We start from the raw sequence: 23,862 nt of genomic DNA on the forward strand, positions 1-23,862 counted from the left end.
TCGAGGAAATGACTTAGGAAGGAAAGATTTATTTTGGCTCAGTTCCAGGGGGTCTCAGTCCATCACAGCTAGGGAGGCATGGAGCAGCTAGTTCATGGCTGTAGGAGCCTGTGGGAAAGACTGTTCACATCATGGCAGACCAAGAAACAGAACAGCAAAATCTGGGGGCAGGTACCACCCTCACCCCTTAAGCTTCCACAGCCTCCCAGGAGAGTGCCACCAGTTGGGGACAAACATTTGAAACAAGCCACTAACCCCACTTGAACACTGGGAGAGCTCACTGTGTAAAGAGCTTCAGGAGTCAGCAATCAATGTCAGGATGTGATGGTCACTGTCCTTGCGAGAGCAAAGAGAGGATTTGCAAGGCCCTGCCTGGCGACTGGGCGGAAGCCACGCCACCATGTTCCCATCATTCTGTGTCAAGTGTCTGGGTCTTACAACTTTTTTTTTTTTTAAATCTCCCTTTAGCTCCTGTCCAATTCCAACTCCCCTCCTCCATACTAGCCCTTTTTCCTGACTCGTGACTCTTCTGTTTTCTGATCCATTTAATTTAACCAGGACAATATTACTCACTGGAGTCTGGCAGTCTCTAGTGAACAAACAGCTGAGGGCAATGACTCCCCCTTTCCCGGGAGCTACCAGCAGTAAATAGTCCGGCAGTGACAGGTAGAGCCCCCGAGCCCCTCCTCCAGCCATGCCTGACCAAGGACAGGCTCATTCTCGTGCAAACCCACTGTGGGAAATCACAGCTGCTGTGAGTTCATATTGTAATGGGCATATAGTTGCCAGAAGATGTGTAACTCCAGTTTCAGGGAATCTAGTGCCCTCTTCTGGACTCCATGTGCACTGTGAACACATGGTGCACATACATACATGCAGGCAAACACTCATACACATAAAATAAAAACAAATATTTTTGTTGTTATTGTTCATTTTTTGAGACAGGGTCTTTCTGTGTAGCCATGGCTGTCCTGGAACTTGCTATGTAGGCCAGGCTGGCCTTGAAATCACAGAGATCAGCCTGCCTCTGCCTCCTGAGTGCTGGGATTAAAGGCATGTTGCTAAAATTATTATTAAAGGTATTTCCTGAGCCATGGAGATGAAGGTAAAGGTGTTTGCTGGGCAAGGGTGGCCACCCAAATTCACTCCTCTCAACTCAACCCACATATAGACGAAATGAAAAACAACTCCACAAATTTTTCTCTGACCTCTGTACACACACCATCATGGCCTAAGTGTGCCCAAACAGGCATAATAATAACAAGGGTGAAAAAAATTTTAAGGCAGTTTGGAAAAATAAGTTTCCACTGTGGTGGTTCTGTTTCTACCTCCTTTCAACTTTAAAATTTTGCCTAATATTTTAATTTTGAAAGAGATTCACAACCAACAAAGAGGTTTAGCAAGCAACAGGAAAGACCTAGAGATGACGAGGTAGAGGCTGAGGGAAGCTTCACAGAGGACACTGGCCCTACCTCATCTAAATGACAGCAGCTGCTCAACAGAACGTTCTCCATGTACAAAAAATAACCACGTACCCACAACGACTGCAAGGGAACCCCAGACTTCCCCATCACAGAGCTTAGTACCCACACCCACTGCCTATTGCCTGGAGAGGGGGTGTCTTAGTTACTAGTCTATTGCTGTGGCAAGACACCATAACCAAGGCAAGTTGTAGGAGAGTTTATTTGGGGCTCACGATTTCAGAGGTCAGAGTCCATGACCATGATGGGAGCAGACAGCAGGCTGGCAGGCACAGTACTGGGGAAGCTGAGGGCACACATCTTGAGACACAACCATGAGGCAGAAAGAGACACCAGGAATACCCTCAACCCACAAGGCCATGCCTCCTAATCCTTCCCAAACAGTTCCACAAACTGGGGACCAAGGATTCAAACATTCTTCTTCCAAGTCAATGGCCCAGAAACTCAAAGGAGAATCCTAACTTGATCTTGTGACTATCCAAGACTCTGTAGACCCAGAGTTCCCTACCTAATGCTGCCACCCGCTGCACCCTCAGGCCCCATTCGCTTCTTTTGAGAATGCTCATCTCACTGACAAGTCAGAGAGGGTTGATTTTCTTCCACACTCCTATCTATAATACAGTTTCTCTCCCTTCCCCCAACCTACCTTTTTGGGATGGGCCAAGAAAGACTAGCCAAGGCCCTTCTGCCTGGGAGATTAAAGGGGCTTTGCCATCAGTGAACTTCATCCCACTTTTGGGGACTCTCAGCTCCTCATAATTCTGAAAAGATGAGATGAGGAAAGAACATTTTAAACACAGAATTTCAGAAACCAGGACATTTTGGTATGGGGTATATCTCAGGGCAGTGGATACAGCTCAGTGGGAGTGCTTGCCTAGCATGCAAAAAGCCCCCAGCACTGAAGGGAACCATTTCACCTGTGTCTCTTCTTGTAAACCAATCCCATGTTGCTGGGTCAGTAGCACCCCAGCTCCCCGTGATGGCACAGAAGCATTTCCAGACCTGAAGCAGGGGCGTACACACAGGTGACTCGGATGTTTGTTGGTTTTCTTTTATTTTCTTTTTTTAGAGCAAAGTTAATTGATCTGAGCCATGCCTGAGTTTGAATTTCATCTCATGGCTGCAAAAGAAGTAGGCTCCTGAACTTTAGACCTTGACTCTCCATGCGGATTTGCTTTCAAAGCCAAGACTAAAGGAAAAGTCTTCCTTGCTGGGCTAGAGATGAAAAGGAGGCCTGTGAGAAGAGGGAGCATCCCTACTAAGAACCTGACCCCTAAGAGGGGAATAACAGACACCCTGGTCCTGGGCACCTGGGCAGTGGGGCAACTTAAGCCTCCATCCCAATAGGTAGAGTGGGAAGGGCTGATGAGGAGGCACAGATCACACTCACCAACTACTGGCTTCTCCCTAAGACCAAAGCAAAGCCCATAGGAGTACACTAGAAACAGTGTATACTAGAAACACAGACTTCCCAGGGGCCAAGCTCAAGTCCTCTAGTCTGCCAGCACAGGCCCTGCAATGGATGCTCAGCAACCCTGCTGCAGGAGCCTGGGTGGGTGTGAACACATCCTTCAGTTCGGCATCCAGGGTGGACCACTAGGGCTTTCCAAGAAACTATCAGCAGAGACACTCCAGGCTTTGTCCAAAGACTAAAAGAAGAAATAACTTACATGCTGACCAGTGAAAATAGCAAACAGTAGTAGCACGGACCATGGAACCTGAAGGGAGTGCAGAAAGAAAGCGCTTTGAAAACCGGAAGGAGAAAGCAGAAAGCATGATGGAGCTCAGAGGATTGCATCCTCAGGAATTCAGGACTGGAGATAAGGAGCCAGGAAAAAAATTGCACCAGGGTTAGTAGGAAGGAGTAAGTCCCACGTGGAAGATGGACAGGAACTCCAGGCCTCCGTATGACTTCTGTTAGCCCCTCTTGGTTCAAGGGCAAAGCTAGGGAGGGAGGGATCCTGCCGACTGCTGGGCTGGGAATCCGGGACAGGGGGAAGGGAGGAACGGGGGAGGGGGCGGGGAGCGCGCACCGAACTGCTTCGGTTCCTGAGAAGTAAACAGCTCCGCTCGTCCTAAGCAAACGCGACCTCGTCCATCCTAGTCGGGAGCCCATTGAGGGTCCGGCTCATTCCACCAAGGGCGGCAGAAGACACACCCAGGATTCCATCCTCAGAGTCACAAAAAGATGCAACTCAGCACTCTCCCGGCACCACCACCACCACCACCATCACCACCACCACACACAGAGACCAGGGAATCCCAGGCAGGCGACCCTGTGTGGGGGTCGACCTCTCCAGTGGGGTGCTATTGCCTCTGATGCTCCTGCCTCTCCTAAGCCGCTCCACCCTGGACTCCTGATGACCTCCTGCCCTGCTCACCCAAACCCAGGCCGACAAAGCCCAGTGCTGGGCGGGGCTGAGCATCTGGCCAGTGGGGGGGCTAGGGGGGAGGCACAGGGACCCCACAGACGCCCGCACAGGTGGGTTTCGTACCCGGTGTCGGTGGCAGGGGCGGGCTCAGTCTCCCTGGAGACAGTTGCCCAGGGGACACGGCGGGAGGGTCCCCGAGTGACCGGAGGGCGCCAGCCTCCTGGCGGCCGTGTGCAGCCCGCAGGGGTGGCGGTGAGTGAGAGAGCGAGCTGGGCATCGGCGGAGGGGCGCGGCCCGGGGCGGGCTCAACAACGGCCTGGAGAGGGCGGCCAGGAGGGGCGGGGCGGGGCGCGGTCGGAGGCGGAGCATCTCCGGGATGGGGAGGGGCCAGAGCCCGCTGTACCCCTGCACAGTCCGCAAGTGTTAATACCCCAGGTTTGGGGAGGAAGAAGAATAGCCGCCTGGGTGCTATGAAGTGGAGACGCTTGGTTACTCTTGCAGGAAGCCAGAGGCTAAGGCAGGAGTCTTCAGGGTTCTCCTCATCTCCCCACCAAGGAGCCCCAGAACAGCAGAATGATCCGAGATGACAGGCATAGGCAGTCCTGGCTAGGGTCTCTTACAATCAGTGGACAGAAGGCGCTATTTATAAAGGAAGATCTACCCAGCGTCTTTCTGTCTTAGTTCGTTTTTTTTATGGCTGTGATAAAAAAGCATGACAAAAAGCAACTTGAGGAGAAAAGGTTTATTTGGCTTACATATCCCGGGTCACAGTCTAGTGGGGGAAACCAAGGCAGGAACCTAGAGGCAGGAACTGAAGCAGAAACCACGGAGGAATACTCCTTACAGGCTTACTACTCCCCATGTCTTGCTCAACCTACTGTCTGAGGACCACTGGGGACTACCTGCCCAAGTGTGTCACTGCTCCCAGTGAGCTGGGCCCCATCAATCATTAGTCAAGAAAATACCCACAGACTTACCTACAGGCAATATGTGGGAGGTGCTTTCTCAACTGAGGTTCCTCTGCCCAGATAACTCTGGGTTGTGTCAAGTTGTCAAAAACAAAACAACAAGAACAACAACAGACCCCAGCTAGCAGCACTTTCCCCTTGGTTCCCAGGGCATCACCGGCAAGGGCAGAACATTCAAACCTGGGTCCCATCTGGAGTTGCTGTCCCCCAAGTATTCCATGAGCCTGGACTCTGGGCTCAGATCCAGCATGCCGGTTGTGTCTATCAGTGGGAATTCCCCCACACGGAATTAAAAACAAGTGATTTATCCAAGATTTTCCCTCACACATCTAAGTTCCTTCCAACAGCTCTGCTGTACTAGGGCTGGGGTTCCATCCTGGAACCCCACAGTAGGTAGCTATTGTTCTCCCTGGGGCAGTAAATGAGGAGACCCTACTGTCCCATGTACACACAACCCTCAGCTGTTCTGTTATGCCGTGTTTTAGTTTGGAGCCTCGAGTGTGCTGAGTAAGCTCTCTTATCACTGAGTTATATCCCTAGCCCTTTATAAAAAAATTTCTTTGAAACAGGGTCTCATTATGTAGACCCGGCTGGCCGGGAACTCATTACATAGACCAGGCTAGCCTTGAACTCAGAAATCTGCTTTCTATTGCCTCCCAAGTTTTGAGACCATCTCATTAAGTTGCCCAGGCTGACCCTGAACTCTCCATCCTCAGCATCCTCAGCAGCTGGGGCTAGAGGCCCAGTTCACACAGCACAACTACTATGGAGACAGTTTGGTTCTGCACTGGACCCATGCACCTCTTGTTTTTCCCTGTCTTCTTACCATGTTCTTAGAATTAATAATCCTTTGCAGCTGGGCGGTGGCGGTGGTGGCGCACGCCTTTAATCCCAGCACTTGGGAGGCAGAGGCAGGATGACCTCTGTGAGTTCAACGCCAGCCTGGTCTACAGAGCAAATTCCAGAACAGCCAAGACTACACAAGGAAACCCTATTTCAAAAAACCAACCAACCAACAAAGAGAGTCCTAGGAAGGCCCTGGAGTGAGTGAAGAGCGAAAAGACAAAAGCCGAGCCAGAGGTTCCCAGGACTCGCTGAACCAAGCATGGGAGGACTAGGCCAGGCTGAGATGGCCAGGATGTGGGAGGTCCCCAGGCAAGAGTCAAAAAGCCCAGGCCAGGAGCTTCCCACGGCCCCCAGCAGCTCTGCCTGGGGCCTTGGAGCTAGAGCACCCTAGGAGGAGAGTTAGACAGGCAGGATGCAATTCTTTCCCAGTATCATGTCTAGATGTCCGACACATCTTCACTTTCAGCATGGCGGCACTTTAATCCCAGCACTCAGGAGGCAGAGGCAGGTGGGTCATTGTGAATTCAAGGCCAGCCTGGTCTATAAAGGGAGTTCCAGGCAATCAGGGCTACAGAGTGAGGACCCTGTCCCTAAATAACAAAACAAAATCAACACACCTTCAGGGTGCTATTAATGTAAACACACTGGCTGTGTTTGCCCCAGGATTCAAGCGACCGGCTGTGACCTCATAAACTGACCTCTGCAGCAACGGAAACCAGGGTCACTGGGTGTAGCCAGCTTAGTATGGGGACTAACCCAGGGTCCTGCCCCTTGGAGCCCTCTGTGCCTGCAAGCAAGTCTGGGAGCAGAGCCATCTTCTGAGGGCAGCCTGGAGATCCTGAGCCCACCTAAATTCTCCAAGGTGTGAAGCCTGGGGTCTCCTAGGCCACTCAGACCCCAGAGCCCAAGAAAAGTCATGGCTCGATCTTGAAGAGCAGACAGGGAGGGGGGAATTCAGACAGCCACCTGGGTGCAGAGGAGAGATAGCTCTCACCGGTTAATGACTCCCACTGTCGGCCACCAAAAAGATTTTCCAAAGCAGAAAAACTCCAAGGTCCTCTACCCTCTGTTCCATGTGGGGGGGACTCTCTGCACTCCACAGGAGCAACACATAGTGTTCCCCCCACAATTCCACTCTTTTCTGATGGAATAGGTCTGAGTGAATTCCAGACTCAATGACAAGATCCCCATTAACAATGAACCCCAGTGACCGGCTTGGGGTGCAAACTAAACCGTCAGATACTAATTCCTCTTGGAGTCCAGGGGGTGGGGTGGGTGGGAAACAAGATTTCTTTGAAATGGCAAAACCCACAAAAAGGTGACATGTCTGTATCACAAAAATATGTTAGAACTGTGCTGGAAAATACAGAAAGACAGAAACCATTAAAGAATTTGCCAAGTCCAGAGAGATGGCCCAACGGATAAAGGGGCTTGTTCTGTGGGCCTGACAACCTGGTCTGTCCCAGAAGCCTTGTAAAAGTGGAAGGAAGGAGAAAGCCAACTCCACAAAGTGGTACTCTGACCTCCACACACGCATAGCGGCCTGTGCCCCACTCCCAACAGTAATAATACAATAAAGTTTTCAAAAGCATTTTGAGAGAAGCCAGGCTTGGAGGTGCATGCCTGTAAAACTTCAAAGATGAGGAAGGTACCCATTGTTGACCCCTGACCTCCACATGCACCCACACACACATGAACACACATACACACTTAGGAGTTTCACTATTGTCAAAACTCAAGAGTAAATAGAAAAATTAGATTTTCGCCTCTCTGTTTGCTACTGCCAAAAGGAGCCAACTCTCTGTAAGTACTCTAGCCTAAGAACAGGAAACCAAATACTCCCACTCATAGGAGCCCTTGTTCCACTCAAGTAGTTTATTTGCTCCATCCATCACTCCTCCCCTCCTGTCCTGACACTTCCAGGTCACCAGTCTGTGATGTCATCCCACCTCTCTCAGCTGCCTGCCTGGTCCCAACTGCCTTGCTGCTTCCTTCCTAAAGTGGTATCATCAGCATTCCTAGCAGTGGTTAGACACAACAAGACCAGAGAGGATATTACCTTTGGCACAGCCCGGGGTTATCTGAGAAGGGAATAGATATGTGCATGGTGGATGGTCTGGACTGCCAGCCCACTATGGGTGGCACCATTCCCTGGGCAGGTGGTCCTGGGTTACATAAGGAAACTAGCTAAACATGAGCCTGTGCGTAAGCAAACTAGAGAGGAAAACCAGCAAGCAGCATTTCTCCATGGCTCCCTTGAGTTCCCGCCTTGACTTCCCTCAATGATGGACTGACTATATGATGGAAATTCTTGGTTGTCAACTGGACTACATATGGAACTAAAGCCCCAAGGTGGGAGACACACCTTTAATCTGGGCCACACCTTCTGCTGGAAGCCTGTATGAGAGCATGGAAGAAGGAAGCTTTTGCTCTTTGCCTGCTCGCCCTCGCCTTGCCAGCACATCCATTCCTTCACTAGCATTAGAGTCTACTTCTTCGGGATTCCAGCATCGCCGGAAGCCTTGCAGACTGAGTAACTACTGGATTCTTGGACTTTCTGTTCACAGCCAGCCATTGTTGGATTAGCTGGGCTACAGCCTGCAAGTCATTTTAATAAATTCCCTTTATCTAGAGAGAGATTCATTCTATAAATTCTGTTAATCTGAAGAACCATGACTAATACACATCCTAACAATGCCACTCCCTGGTGACCAAGCATTCAAATCTATGAGCCTATGGGAGCCGTTCTTATTCAAATCACCAATGGGTTGTGGTGTTTGTCACAGCAACAGAATAAAAATACAGCAGGGACTAAAGTTGGGGGAAAATCAGATACAACTAACAACAAAATGTGTTAAATGTATATTTTAAATTCTAACTGGAAAATAGGAGGACAGTGCAGAATTATCCCCCAAAGGGACAAGATTCCATATCTATTTACATAATCTCACTATTGCTTTGTCCCCTGGATAGACTGTTTTGTTTCGTTTAGAAACAGGGTCTTTGCTGCATCGCCCAGGCTGGCTTCTAGCTTCTGAGTGCCAGTGATCCTGCTGCAGCAGCTCCCTGAGTAGCTGGGACTAGAGAGGGGTACAGGCCTGCACCTGTGCTGCTCTGGTCTTTTGATACTTTTATGGGAGACCCCGATTACAAGAGCCCTCTCTCCCCCACCCTCTTTACATGTTTTTATTAATCTTTGAATTCTCACCCTCCAGTTAACTAAAAATGTCACTCAACTGTACTTAAAAAGCCAAGTTAATTAGAACCTGAAGCTTCCATCTCCTCTGGGGTCAGTTCCCTAAGCTCTTATTACATGTCTGTCTTAGTTGAGGCTTCCAGAGTTTGTGACTTAGGGCATAGACAGGGGTGGGTAGGCCGAGGAAAATGATGCTCGAATCAGCCTTGTTCATGTGTCTACCAAAAAAGCTTTAGTGTTTCCAGGAGAAAAGCTCTGGAACGTTCTTGGCTAAACTCTCCACAGCTCACTGTCTGTTCTAGGATAGGAAAACCAGCACACAGGGTTGACCTTGGGCTCAGAAGCAAGGATCAATCAGACAGATAGCACACACTGGCAGCTTCTAGGAGTATTCACAGGGGAGAGTATCTGTCACAGTTTCTGGGAGTCTCAGGTTCCCAACGAGAGCCTGTGAACCTGAATTCTTTGGGAAAGGCGCTCTGTGGAAAAGGCCTACTGTGAATACTTACAGAGGGCAAAGTTAGAATAATGGGCCAAATAGGAAGTTGCAAGTTCCTCACAAAAGGCACTAGGGTCAGGGTGGGTTTCTGGCCCTAATTTTCTAGAATCAGTTTAGAGATATGTTGTGGCAACTGCTGAGGACCAAGTGAGAAGATAATTTTAAGAAAATGAACTTGGCAGCATTAAGCTAAACAAAGTTGTCCTTAGAGAGCAGGCAAGTTTCCCAAGTCACAAAGTAAGAGCAGTAAGTAGCCTGTGTTAAATGCCAGATCCTAGCAGAGAGACAGTGCCATGGATCAGGCCCAGGGTTAGAAGCCTGGTCCCTAGCCTGATGATATAATCTAAATACCTCTTTCTCCTCCATCTTCTCTTTTCTCCCCTCTCCCCCACCCACGTAATGGCTCATAACTGCCTACGACTCTAGTTTCAGGGGATCTAATGCCTTCTTCTGGCCTCTGTGGGCACCTCCTGCACACATGTGGTACACATATATACACTCAGGCACCCACACAAGCACATAAAATAATCCAAAATGAATAAATAATCAAATAACATAAAACTCAACCACCAAAGCTTCACCAAGGTCCAAGGTGCTGGTTTTAAGGCATGATATACATCCATGTTAGTGAGACCGTATCCTCCCCCTCAAGACAGCCTTATGGACCAGCCAAGGAAAGCCTATGGCTCTCGCAACCTCTGCTGGATGGCATGACCCACTTCGAGGCTGACTGAGTTTAAAGGGATGAACAGACTGTCTCCCCACTCTACTGTCACACAAGCTGACTTGGGAGATTCGATGAATTTGCCCACACACCAAGTACCTGGTGGGTTCTGCAGTGGGGAGATACCAGCTGATCATTGTCTAATTCAACTATGACACTGTCTAGCTGGAGATGATGCAGAGACCGCTGTTCCACTTCCAGGGACAATTACAATGCCCCAGCTTCTCTTACGCATGCCATACAGAGGGGTTCCTATGACCCTCCCTTGGGTTGCTGCCCTCCTAGTACTGAGCATCAGTACTCAGGGAAAGAATTACCTATACTTCTCACAAGTGACACTCCAGAGGCTTCTAAGGAGCACCTGCCAGAGTGAGGACAGAGGTGAGAGGGGTGTGGCGTGTCACACTCGAATGGGGGTACTACTCTCCAGGACTCTGCCCATAGGCAGCCATTTGAAGCAAAGACTGAACTTTATAATTTTATTTATTTATCTTTTATTTATTGATTGATTTTTGGTTTTTTCAATAGGGTCTTTCTACCTCTCCCTGGTTAGCCTGGAACTTGCATTGAGAAACTGCTTTTGTTTTAAAAAGCGCTGACTGAGGGAAGGAGGAAAGCCTAGTGTGTCTACCTCACTTCCTATCTGTGTGTCTCTTCCACTCTGGCTGAAGACAGAGCTGCAGCCACCTTGGATTCCAGGAGAAGCAAAACCTCACAGACAGATCCCTTCCTACCCTCCCTTACACCTTCTAGAGGAGGGCAGTCACCCAGAGAGTGAGTGACTAGAGAGTCAGTCATCATTTGACAGCCATCTTGTCCTCTCAAGCAATGTAGACTTTTCGGACCACCTTGCAGGACAAGATGCACACCTGTCTCTTCTGGGAACCCTTCCCGGTTTCAACAGGAAGTGCACGTCAGTGCCTTAAAGACAAACTTGGGGGCCTGGGACCCCATTGTCTATTAACTTTCCCAGGTGGCCACACACATCTCACCATCCCTCTTTAATTGGTGTCATGGGAATGGGCAGCCCCTCCTAGCTTGCTGAAGCTGTGTAAAAATCTGGCTAGGACTTAGTCTTGCCAGTGACTAGCCCCACTCCTGATCTACTGAGGGAGCAGCTACCAGTCACCTCAGTAGATGCAAAAAGACATTTATTAATTAGCAGGTTCCAAGGAGTTTTAGGAATTGTGTGACAAGACATAAGGAGGAAAAAAGGATCAAACAGACACTTCCCAGTATCACAGCAACCCAGGGCTGCAGTAGGAGCTACCAGCTTCCACGCCCACTGGGAAGGCCTGTTCTAAACAACGTTATTACTGATAACAAAAAGGGAAAGAAATGCCCAAACTAGCTCTTTGGCTCGATCAAAATGCAAATGAAATCCACAGACATCTGGCAAGGCACATGACACCTACACTGACCATGCTAGCAGGTAGAGGCTGTACAAGTCCACATCCTTAACTCCCTGACTGCAAACACAGAGGGATCAGTTCTCCAGGTTTAAAGACGGAAGGGGAGACAGGGAGCACCAAGGTGGTCTCCAGTGGGTCCAGAGGTAGCACGTTAGCCCCTTCCAGAGCAAGCTGGCTGCTTGCTATGGTATCTCATGGGCATTCCCTATGTGATAGAGTCATACATCTATTTAGTCCCCACCTGGGAAATCAAGCCTACATTGATTTTTATTTTGTAATTTTTCTTATTTGTACTTTCCAAGTTTTTATAAGTAACTTGCATTAAAATCTGTATATATATATATATATAATGTATATATATTATATATAATAAAATTATGTACTATACATGTACAAATGTCACTGATGACTTTATAATTATATATATATATATTATATACATATATAGTATCTAAATATACAATACAGAAGATCTCAGTCTGTAAGTCTTAGACGATGTGGCTACTCCAACCTCCACATCCCTGCAATATTTAGTATCTTCTAAAATTGCAAATTCTCAAGGCAGGCTTGGTGTTGTGAGTTTGAGGATAAACTGACCCACAATCCAGGTTGGCTGAGGCTACATAGTGAGACCTCTTCTCAATCCCCCCTCCCCCCCAAAATACCCCACAAATTCTCAATTTCTCTCTGTGTATGTATGTAAGGGGGTGTGGTGTGCGGGGGTGTTAAGAGTGTGTATAGGGTGTGGGGTTGTATATGGGGTAGGGGGGATGTGTATGGGATGTGTGTGGTGTGTGTATGGATGTGTGGTATGGGAAGCTATGGAGGTGTGAGGTGTGGGGGTATATGGAGTGTGGGGTATTGTGGGGGTGGTGTGTGGTGATACTGATATATGGTGGGTGTGTGTGTGTGTGTGTGTGTGTGTGTGTGTGTGTGTGCAGGACATTGCTCTCAAGGGCCTTTGTTACTAGATGGTTCTCCTTAGAGTGAGCCTGGAGGCTGGCTATCCATACTTAGATCCTCCTTCCTCATAGTCTCCTGAGACCCATGTCTCATATAACTCTGCACCCACTGAGACAAAAAAGAAGAGCCTTGGGGACACATGGCCTCCCGCATACTCGATCACAACATTTATGGTCTCTCCTTGGCAAGGACTCCATGCCCCCTTCTTTCACCTGAGCAGGTCTCTAAGCTATTTCTGCCCTCAGAACCTGTAAAACTCAGTTCAGTCTCTCTTTTGCAAGGACTAGGCATGGCCTTGGGGCCATGCAGGCAACCTCATCACCAGAGCCTGATCCATCAGGTGGCTCACAACCACATGGAACTCCAGTTTCAGGGGATGCAATGCCCATTGTTCTCCTCCAGCACCCAGCACATGCTCGATGCAGACAAACTCATGTGACACACATATAAGTCAAAATAAGTCAGGCTGGGCGGCAGTGGCACAGGCCTTTATATTCATACTTTTTTTTTTTTTTTTTTTTTTTTTTTTGCCGGAGCTGAGGACCAAACCCAGGGCCTTGTGCTTGCTAGGCAAGCACTCTACCACTGAGCTAAATCCCCAACCCCTGGACAAAGGCCTTTAATCCCAGCACTTGGGAGGCGGAGGCAGGCGGATCTCTGTGAGTTTGAGGCCAGCCTGGGCTACAAAGTGAGTTCCAGGATAGCCAGGACTACATAGAAAAACCTTGTCTTGAAAATAAAAATAAATAAATAAGCAAACAAACAAATAAATAAAATCTTTTTGAAAAGATCCGTATTTCTGGGGCTGAGATGGCTTGGTGGGTGAAGTGTTTGCCTCACAAGTGCAAAGACCAGAGTCTGGATTCCTAGAACCCCTGATAAATGATGGGCGGGCATTGCAGGCTACTCTGTAATTTCAGTGGGCAAAAGTGAATACAGGAGATCCCCAGAGCAAGCTGCCAGCTAGACTGCCTGATGGACAAGCTCTAGCTTCAACTGAGAGAGGCTGCTTTAAGGAATAAGGTGGAGATGGAAGATGGCTGACATGAACCTCAGGTCTCCACAGGCGCCCTCTTCACACACACACACACACACACACACACACACACACACACACACACACGAGAGGAGAAAAAAACTATATATTTCTTGTCACATTTCTGTCTCTTATTCATATGATTTTTTTTCATAATCCTGTTTTCCTTTTTTCTTCTTCTTTTTTTTTTTTTTTTTTTTCGAGACAGGGTTTCTCTGTGTAGCTTTGCGCCTTTCCTAGAACTCGCTTTGTAGACCAGGCTGGCCTCGAACTCACAAAGATACGCCTGGCTCTGCCTCCCAAGTGCTGGGATTAAAGGCCTGTGCCACCACCGCCCGGCATAATACTCATGTTTTCAAAGAAGGCTGGAGTCACTGCTGGGAGTAGAGGAAACCACAGAAGGAAACATAAACATCTTTCTGGAGTAGCAATTTGACTCAAAAGTAGGGAGAAATATTCTTTATAGTAAAGTAAACATGCACACATCATGGAAGAGAATGTGAAATTGAGGTCAGTGTTAAAAATAGGGCTTGAAGCTTCAAAGCAAGGTCACGGTTGGGGTGGGATGCTGTGGACTAGAGTTATACATCTTCTCTGGCCAGAGGAGTGGGTGGGAAAGTTGGAGGAGAATGGTCCATGTGGGTCAAGGTTACTTCTGCCAGCCGCCTGGCCATTTCCCAGCCACTTCTCCACAAACCCAGTGCACAGGGATCCTGGGTGGTCATTTTTGGAGTCCTCTGGCCTACCCAGAGGCACTGACTTGTCTTGGTCACAGCTGTACAGAACTCAGTCGATCATCTCAGACACTTTATCACAGCTGTGAAAAGCTGATATTCACACCACACCATGCAAGCAAGCTTCAGCCATAACTTGTAGCCTGGACACCTGTCCCTCAGAAGCCATTCCCTCCCAGAGCATGGGCCTATAAGATTCAGATACCACGTGACAGGCACTTGGAGCTTTGCATGAAGCCCACAGCCTGCTACGGGATTCAATTATTTCTGGTTATCAGCACAAACCAGTGAGGCACTGTCAATCCCAGTTTTCTAGATGAAAGCCTCTTGGCATAAGCACTGATGAGTTCACATACATGTTAAGAACCACCAGGTTCTGGGTTGGGGATTTGCTCAGTGGTAGAGTGCTTGCCTAGCAAGTGCAAGGCCCTGGGTTCAGTTCTCAGCTCTGGGGGAAAAAAAAAAAGAACCACTAGGTTCTTGCTAAGTAGCCTAGGTCATCTTCGAACACATGATCCTCTTGCCCCAGCCTCAAGTGCTAGGATTATAGATGTCTGCCACTATGCCCAACCCATCTGTCCAATTCTTTTTAAAAATTTCAAATTATATTTATGTGTGTGTGTGTGTGTGTGTGTGTGTGTGTGTGTGTGTGTATGTGTGTGTGTGTGTGTGTATAGGTGCAAGAATGCCAAAGAACAGGATGGAGGTCAGAGGATTTTTGGGAAACTGTTTTCTCTTTCCATCATGTATTTCTAGGGAACAAACTCAGGTCATCAGGCTTGGCAGCAAGCATTCTAAGCCACTGAGCCATCTCATCAGGTCCAATTCTTTCTTTTTCTTCTTCAGTGCTGGGGATCAAGCCTAGGGACCAGGCATGTGAGGCCAGTGCTCTACCCTGAACTTAATTGCTAGCTTTCATCTGTAATCCAAAGAAAGGCTCTTGCTTTGAACACTAACACAAAGCTGTTTACATTCATCTTACCAAGCACAGCCCACTGGACACCTGAAACCTCAGGCAATGGTAGTGTCTCAGAAGCGGCCACTTGGTAGATGTGCCTCATTTCGCTGATGAGTTACCTCATTCAATATTTGTCTCACACAATAGGGAGAAAAGCTCATGGAGTGTGATTCACCCCTGACTCGGAAGCCCTCAGAAGCAGGAGGCCTGCACTATCCTTTGGTTGACTCTGAAAGTGGAGGATATTTATTTATTTATTTATTTACTTATTTGTTTGTTTGTTTGTTTGGAATTGTTTTTAGACTGACAAGTAAGGGGGAAAGCAGGGGATTGTGGTGGTCTTCCCCTAGAAGAACTGTGTCAGGAAGCAGGTCATCTGAGACCAATATCCTGGTTGTATGCACTTCCTGAACAGGAGCAGGCCAGCCTCAAGGAGGAAGGAACACCTGCTTTTGTCTCCTCACTTGAGGCTGCCCTGGGCCACTCAAGATGAAAGCAGGGGGCCATTTCATTCTAGGAGGCTTCAGGGGCTGGAGAGATGGTTCAGTAGTTAGGAGCACATACTGCTTTTGCAGAGGACCAGAGTTCAGTTCCCAGCACCCTGTCAGGCAGCTCACAGGTGGAGTTCTGATGCCTCTGGCCTTTGAGGGTACATTACCCCCACACACCTACCCCTCCCACACACAGTTAAAAAGTAAGATCTTTTAAATATAAAATAAAGGGCTTTAGGTGGGTTGGGGGTGTGGTTCAGTAGTAGACAGGTTGCCTAGAATGTATAAAGCCCTGAGGTCTGTCCCTAGCAATGAAAAAAAAAAAAAAAAAAAGTGGAGGAGAGGGCTTTAGTAATTACCATCATGGGCAAAAAGCCAGGCTGGTGCCCAAGTCCCAGGATCTGCTGTCTGAAGTCTCTGGGTCGTCCACAGGGCTGCCTCTGTTTATGTTTTGCTTGTTTTTATTTTGAGACAGAGTTTCCTATAACCTAGGCTAGCCTTGACCTGGTTATGTAGCCGAGGGTAACCTTGAACTTCTGATCCTCCTGTGTCTGTCTCCCAAGTTCTGGCACTATAGGAGTGCACCACTACGCCAGGTTTATGTGGTGGTGGGAACGAACACAAGGCTTCCGGCATGCTAGGCAAACACTACGAACCATGCCACAGCCCAGCCCTGACCTGAGCTTCTCAAACGGCATAATGGAGAAGTAGCGGGCAAAGAGCAGGACAGCTCCCAAGATGAATTTTGCTCTTCACAAGAGCCATTCATAATTTTTATTTCTATTTTCCACACCACAGAGGCTGCAAGACCACAGGGGACCTAGGCTCCCAGAGAAAGTTCAAAGTCCATCAAAACCCTTCACCTGCTCTGTGGCACACCACAGGTCATTCACATGCCTCAGAGCAACCACCATCCAAAGCCAGCCAGGTAGCCAAGGGCTAATCAAGAGGAAGGTCCATTTGGACAGAAAGGCTTTGCTGGCTCTCTCTCCAAAATCATCAACCTCCTTTGCAGCTGATGCCTCTGCATAAATCAGCCTTGAACTCAGAGATCTGCCAGCCCCTGCCTACCAAATGCTGGGATTAAAGGTGTATGCTACCACGGTCTGGTTTTAAAGACACTGTTTTAAGGGAATAAGTAAGAGAAAATGATAGAAGACAGTGTCCTCTTCTGGCCTCAACATGTGTTCACATGGGTGCATACACATACACACACACACACACACACACACACACACACACACACACACAGCCAAACACAAAAGCACATGCCTAGCTGGGCATGGTGGGCACACCCTGTCATCCAGCCCTTGGGAGATACAGGCAAGGAGACCAGGAGTTCAAGATCATCCTCAGCTATATAGTGAGTTTGAGGCTAACCTGGGCTACCCAAAACCCTGTCTAAAACATGGGGCTGTATTATTCTCTATTACTGTATTACATGAGGTACCTAGAGCTGTGTCAAGTTTATAAAAACAAGAGAAGTTGTTAAAGGGTAGAGGGGGGCCAGTGTCATGCTTGGGATAAAGGGACCCCCCCCCCTGCTACTTTTTAGACATCATCTGTCTTGCTGTGTCTACCCCCTCTACCCATTCATAACTTCCAAAACCTGCTAGGTATTGCCATACCACTGTCACAGCAGCTGCCTCTGAGGCTCAGAGGAGTTAAGCACCAAGGGCACTCAGCAGGCTCAGTGGTGAAGAGCACATACTATTCCTGGAGCGGACCCCTTAGGTTCCAGCACCCATGCAGGGGGCCTCACATCACCTTAACTCCAGCTCTAAGGAGATACAACGACAGCTCTGCCTATACATACACATACAAATAATTTAAAATAATAAAAATAATTTTTTGACACATGGTCTATGTAGCCCTGGCTATACTGAAAAACTCTGTAGATTAGGCTGGCCTTGAACTCAGAGATCCACCTGCCTCTACCTCCTGAGTGTTGAAATTAAGGTGTGTGCCATTACACCCCACAAAAATAAGTAGTTTGTTTTTTAAAGTAGCTGAGGCTAAAACCCAGTTCTGGGGAGGGGTTACTACTCAGAGAGGGAGCTTGTCTCACAGAGGAGCCTGGCTTCCACACTGAAACAAAAAAGCCAGTGTGACCCTGAAGACAACGTCTTTGCTACTGTGTGGTAATCCTGCCCTGCCCTGCACGCCTGGCCCTGAGCAGATATCTTCCTGCCCAAAGTTTCAATATGGCTCTGCTCTCCCTTCCCAGGAACACTGCTCCAGCTTCCACAGAGAAAAGCAACGTCCCATCTAGAGCAGAGGCAACAGAGTGGTCCAGCACTGCCAAGGCCCCTAGGGACCCCACGACCCGCCACGTTCCCCCTTGCTTCCCCTGGGGTTCAGCAAAGGGGGCTCTCCAAATCCCTTCCAATACCACGAGCCCCAGCTCATGAATCTTTCTGTCAGGCAAATCATGGTACCAAAGGAGGACGTGGGGACTCACCCAAGTGGTAAAACAAAACAAAACCCCAAAACCCTGCAGTCACCTCCTCAGATTGTGAAGAATGTCCCAGCCAGCAGGTGCTGAGAAGGGAAGAGAGGAGGGAAATGTTTGCAAAGGCACCCATTCTTCCCAGGGGTCTCTGGGAAGAACATCTCTGCAGAACTGACTAGAAAGCTGCTGCTGGTCACAAAGCCAGAGAAAGGAAAGCAGGAGGGAGGCTTGGGATGGCAGTTCAGCAGAGAGCATTGGAAATGGAAATATGGCCTGAGGTCACCCTGCGTACGAGGCAGGACAGAGTTGGATAAAGACACGTTCTTGGAAACTGTGGACAGAACTCTCCCTTTGCACTGGTGAGCTGGTGAGTGACCCCCCTCAAAGCTTTTCCAAGGGTGCCTTTACCCTAGAACCTTGCCACTGATTGAAAAAAAATGTTCGTTGAGTGTGCACACATGCGTGCGTGTGTGGGAAGGCCAGATGACAACCTCGGTGCCATTCCTCAGCAACGCCGTCCACCTGTTTTAAAACAGGGAATTATTATTACTCAGGATTTTTAATTTTTGCCAGGCAGTGGTGGCAGTGCACGCCTTTAATCCCAGCACTTGAGAGGCAGAGACAGGCAGATCTCTGAGTTTGAGGCCAGCCTGGTCTACAGAGTGAGTTCCAGGACAGCCAGGGTTACACAGAGAAACCCTCTCTTGATAAACAAAACCAAAATTTTTTTGATTTAAAAAAATGTATATGTGTCTGTGAGTATATATGCTGTGTGTTGCAGTGTGGTAGAACCCAGAAGGGACAATGGATCCTCTGGAACTGGAGTTACAGGCTTCTGTGAGCTGTCTATGGTGGGTGCTGGGACCCAAACTCTGGTCCTCTGGAAAGCAGTTAAGTGCTCTTAATCACTGATCCATCTCTCCAGATTATTATTATTAGTAGTAGTTTTTTGAAACAGGGTTTCTCTGTGTAGTTTTGGTGCCTGTCCTGGATTGCACTCTGTAGACCAGGCTGTCCTCGAACTCACAGAGATCCGCCTGACTCTGCCTCCTTAGTGCTGGGATTAAAGGCTGCGCCACCACTGCTTGGCCATCCCTATTATTTTTATGTGTATGGTGCAGGATGTGCCACAGCATACGCATGGAGGTCAGAATACAACTTTGTGGACATAAGTTTCTCCTTCTCCCTGTATGTGGATTCTGGGTCATCATCAATAAAATCAAAAGCAACCTTTGCTTGCTGAGCCATCTTGACAGCTCAAGACAGGGTTTCTCCATGGTAGGGCTTGCCAATTAGGCTCAGCTTGCTCATCAGTAAACCCCTAGGATCTGTGCCCGTCCTTGTCATCCCAATGATGGGACTGTCACACACACCAATTTCTTTCTTTTCTTTTTTTTTGAGACAGGGTTCCTCTGTGTAGGCACCCTGACAGTCCTGGAACTCATTTTGTAGACCAGGCTGGGCTTGAACTCATTGAGATCCACCTGCCTCTGCCTTCTGAGTGCAGGAATTAAAGGTGTGCGCCACCACAGCCTGGCTTGTTTCTAAACGTGGGTTTGGTTCTTTGGCTAGAACTCAGGTAAAGTGTGTTCTGCTAAACTATCTCCCCAGCTCCAAGAAAGGATCTTTGCATACATAAGCTAAGACTCTAAAAAGGACTTCCTCCTGAATTACCTGAGTAGCCCTATGCAGGGACAAGTGTTCTTAGACAGAAAAAGAGGGTTGGAGAGACGGCTCAGCAGTTAACAGCACTGGCTGCTCTTCCAATTGGACCCGGGTTCAATTCCCAGCACCCACATGGCAGCTCACAACTATCTGTAACTTCAAGATCTGAGCCCCTCACACAGACTTACATGCAGGCAAAACACCAATTCACATAAAATAATAAATGATTTTTTTAAAAAGTAGAAAAGAAACAGGAAAAGCCACAAAGACGGGTGGAGATGGTATACGAGGACAGAGGGCGATAGGAGTGTTGGAGTCACAAGCCAAGGGCCACTGGAGTCCTCGGCAGCTAGAAGCGGTCTCCCTTGGGGTTGGTGGGGACGACACGAATGGACACATTGGGACCCTGACTTCAGACTTCTGCTTCCAGAATAGAAATCTGTTTGTTTGAAGGCACAAAACTGTTCCTTTGCTACAGCAGCCACAGGAACCAACACAGCATCCCAATGGGACCGAAATTCCCAAGCAGGTTGTCGCCCTCCCACACTGGTTCTGGGCCTCTTCTCTGTTCCCCACTCCCACGGCTCTCCACCCACCAGTAGTGGAGCTCCTGGTTGGACCTGCCACATCCATCAACCGACTGCAGATCACACCCAGCACAGGAAGCCAGTGCCGGTCTAAAGCACCTGTCTCCAGCAGCAGCCTGATCCTCACCCATCCTCAAAGCTTTGAGGGTTTGCACGCATATTCAACCGGAAGGGGAACTTTCTTAGGCTCCAGGGACATCGCTGAAGGGCTAAAGAGGGTGGCGGAGCAGAGTGGGTCATATTTTGGTTCACTCCACAGAAAGTCACACACAGTGTTTGGCTGCAAAGAAAGAGCAGGGAGGTTCCCGGATTTATGTTTTTTTCCACCTTGAAACTGGCAGCATTTCTGATATGATGGCTGGGGATTTCCGTCAGCCACTTCAATGACCATTCGGTTTGAGGGCTGAACGCAGGACCAAGCGGAGATCAGCAATCTGCGCCATTTGTTTCGCTGCTCCTGAGGCGCTGTTTCCAGAACAAAGCTGGTGTTTTTCTCACTGCCTAAACAAGCCTGGCTCCTGGTGTCCTCCAGGCTGGCAGCTAGTCATCCATCACTGCAACACGTGCCCTGCTACAGGGCTCTCCTTGCCCATCCTCCAGGGGCACTTGCCTTTGGGACTCGCTCTACCATCAGACCTCCTGGGAAGCACGGGTTCCCTGGAGAGTGGCGGAAGCTTTCCTAAGGTCGCATCTTAATGGACCCACAGAAACGAGCTGGGGAACTGCCCTCTAAACAAAAAAAAATTTTTTAAAGCAGCCAAAGGGGAATTGCTTCATACATTGCGCGTCTACTTCCCTCTCCTACTGTGCAGCTAAGAAAAACACAGCGAGCAGGAAGCAACCCCTCACCATCCACAACCACCCTGACTTCTCCACTGTGGACCGCTGTCCCCTGACGACCACTACCCCCAGGCCCATCCCCAGAAGCCGCTGCTTTCTCTACTTGCCTTGTTCTGAGCACAGTCCCTAGTCCTGGTGGATCTTAGTGAGCCTCGGCACAATGCGGCTGAGGCAGAAAAGCGATGGAGCCCACAGCAGACTGCTCAGGCATGCTCTTGTATGTAAAACGGCTGAGTTTGTAGGGGAAAGTCCCAGTGGCAGAATTAAACTGCCACAAGCCCAGGGCCACCGTCAGCAACCCGTGGTGTCAGAAAGGAGAACCCGGGGATTAGGTCCTTACTTTCAAAGTCCCCTTAGAGAGTAGTGACTAGGGAACATTTCTTTCTCTCTCTCTCTCTCTCTCTCTCTCTCTCTCTCAACAAAGGCACACTCATTCCACATACAGGCAAGATTGTGCCCCAAGTCTCAGAGGTCATTTAGGCACGGGCTTCTTCCGTCCTGACAGTGTGGTAGGGTTGCAGGCTGATAGGTCCCTGCTCCCTGCAGAGCCTGAACCCAATGGACACGGCTCAGAGGACCTCGGATTCTATCTACAAACTGAAGGAGTTTTAGGGAGCTAGAGGAGGCCCCAGTGTGTGGGCACTTCACACCCTGACACTGGAAAGTCCATCTCCACTTCCACCCTAGAGCATGCATGTCCTTGCCTGCCATTAGTCCCATGCAGGGTCTCCATTTCTCCTCTTAAGGAAGTATACAGCCACTTTAGCAGCGCCCCCATCCTAGTACCCACAAAATGCCTTCCTATTCCCCCCATCTCTTAAAGATAAGGTGCAGAGGAGGAAGCCTAAATAAGAACAGGGAACTAAATTTAAAAAAAAAAAAAAAAAAAAAAAAAAAAAAAAGTCCCATTCAGGCTGATTTACTGGCAAGAGTATTAAAAAAAAAAAAAAGTCCGGAAATGCAAAACTGGAGGCGGTTTTGCCGCCGTAACCCCTGCTCAGCCGCAGATCTGGAGAGTGATCTCGCTCGCCTGGGTCCAAAACTCAGCAAGAAGCAGCACCAGCAGAGAAGGGAGGGAGAGAAGGAGGGCCCAGAAACTTCAGTGTCTGCCACTAGGCAGCCCTGACCCGTCGTGAAGAGGCTGGGAGGATCGCAGGGCCAGGGTGCAAAGGATGTTGATGCGCCTCTGTCCCCTTGCCTGGGCTGGCCTACCTGGGTAACCCTGCTCAGGCTCAGCCTCGCCGAAACCAAGTCCAGGAAGCCCGCACTACCCCAATACCTAAAGTGCAACATGGACCCTACTGCCGGGCGGAAGAGCCCTTGATCCAATGATTGAGGTGCGCCAGGACAGGCTTAGGGGAGATGCTAGAGCGGGGGAGATGCTGGCACAGGGGACATCTGGAGCCCCGAGGACAGCTCAGGTCCAGGTCCCAACAGACCAGCTCCGAAGGGATCCACTGTTGGCTTGCCAGACGACAGGAGGCACCCAAAGTGTGTGCCGGGACACGTGCGAGAGCCGGCCCGGCGCTGCCTGAACCCCCGACCCAGTCTTCCTCTGATGCAGCCTTTGGGGAGCACTTACCCGTCCTGGAGCGGAGCAGCTAGGCCCGCGGAGCTGGCAGCCCCGAGGCTGGGCGCGAGTGAGCCAGAGGCGGGGCGCGTGGCTGGACGGCCCGCCCACTGACAGCCCGCACACTCCACTTCCCACTTTGTTTCCTTTCTACAGATAACAGGAAAAACAACTGGTCCCCTACCCCTAACCCCCTCCCTCCTGCCTCACCAGCCCCGCCCCCAGTCCAGCGGGGCCCTACAGGGACAGCATTGCAGGTGCCTCTGAACCAAACTAAAGTCTCTCGATACAAAGACACACGTCCAAATAAAGATCTGGAGAGCCAGAAACACCATGGTCACTCAGAAAACAAGAACAAAACAAAAACAAAACCTTGACAGGCACGGATCTCTACAGGATGAGTGATTGTAGTCCTAGGCACCCAAGAAGTTAATGCAGGCAACCACGCAAGAAGGAAACAGCAGAGTGACAGAGACAGCCTGGAAATCTCAAAGGTCCTTTAAGAACATTAGGTAGCCGGCCGTGGTGGCTCACACCTTTAATCCCAGCACTTGGGAGGCAGAGGCTGGCAAATCATTGAGTTCTAGGCCAGCCTGGTCTACAGAGAAAGTTCCAGGATAGTCAGGGCCACACAAAGAAACCCTGACTCGGAAAAACAAAATAAAACAGTACAGAACATTAGGTAGTAGCTGGGTATGGTCGAGAATGCCTTTAATCTCAGCACTTGGGAGACTGAGGCAGGTGGGTCCCTGAGTTCAAAACCAGCCTGGTCTACATAGTGAGTTCCAGGACAGCCAGGGCTGTATAAAGAGACCCTGCCTCAAAATAAGAACATCCAATGGTTGGCTGGGTGTAGTGGAGCTTGTCTTTAGTCCCAGCACTCGGGAGACAGAGCCAGGCAGATCTCTGAGTTTGAGGCTAGCCTGATCTACAGAATGAGTTCCAGACCAACCAGGGCGACATGGTGAGACTCTGTCTCCAATAAACATAAGGGACTGCAGTGGACAGCTAGGCTTCTCTCATAATTACCATAACTTCCTGCCTTTCTGGATCATGTGGGGAGGGTGA

At 49.2% G+C, this 23,862-nt stretch overlaps 1 protein-coding gene across 13 annotated transcripts in view; it reads right to left on the reverse strand.

The window, feature by feature from the left end:
• Pik3cd (phosphatidylinositol-4,5-bisphosphate 3-kinase catalytic subunit delta) overlaps positions 1–22,901 on the reverse strand; it is a 46,582-nt gene extending 23,681 nt beyond the window's left edge. For 6 of the 13 annotated variants that reach the window (XM_036178087.1, XM_036178089.1, XM_036178086.1 and 3 more), the window contains exon 1: positions 2,128–3,502. The gene's annotated coding sequence lies outside the window, so the exon portion shown is untranslated. The other 7 variants (XM_036178084.1, XM_036178080.1, XM_036178079.1 and 4 more) reach the window with 6 other exon arrangements.
• Positions 22,902–23,862: the final 961 nt, after the last annotated feature.

Source organism: Onychomys torridus, chromosome 2, assembly GCF_903995425.1.
Source record: "Onychomys torridus chromosome 2, mOncTor1.1, whole genome shotgun sequence".
NCBI classification, from domain to species: Eukaryota; Metazoa; Chordata; class Mammalia; order Rodentia; family Cricetidae; genus Onychomys; species Onychomys torridus.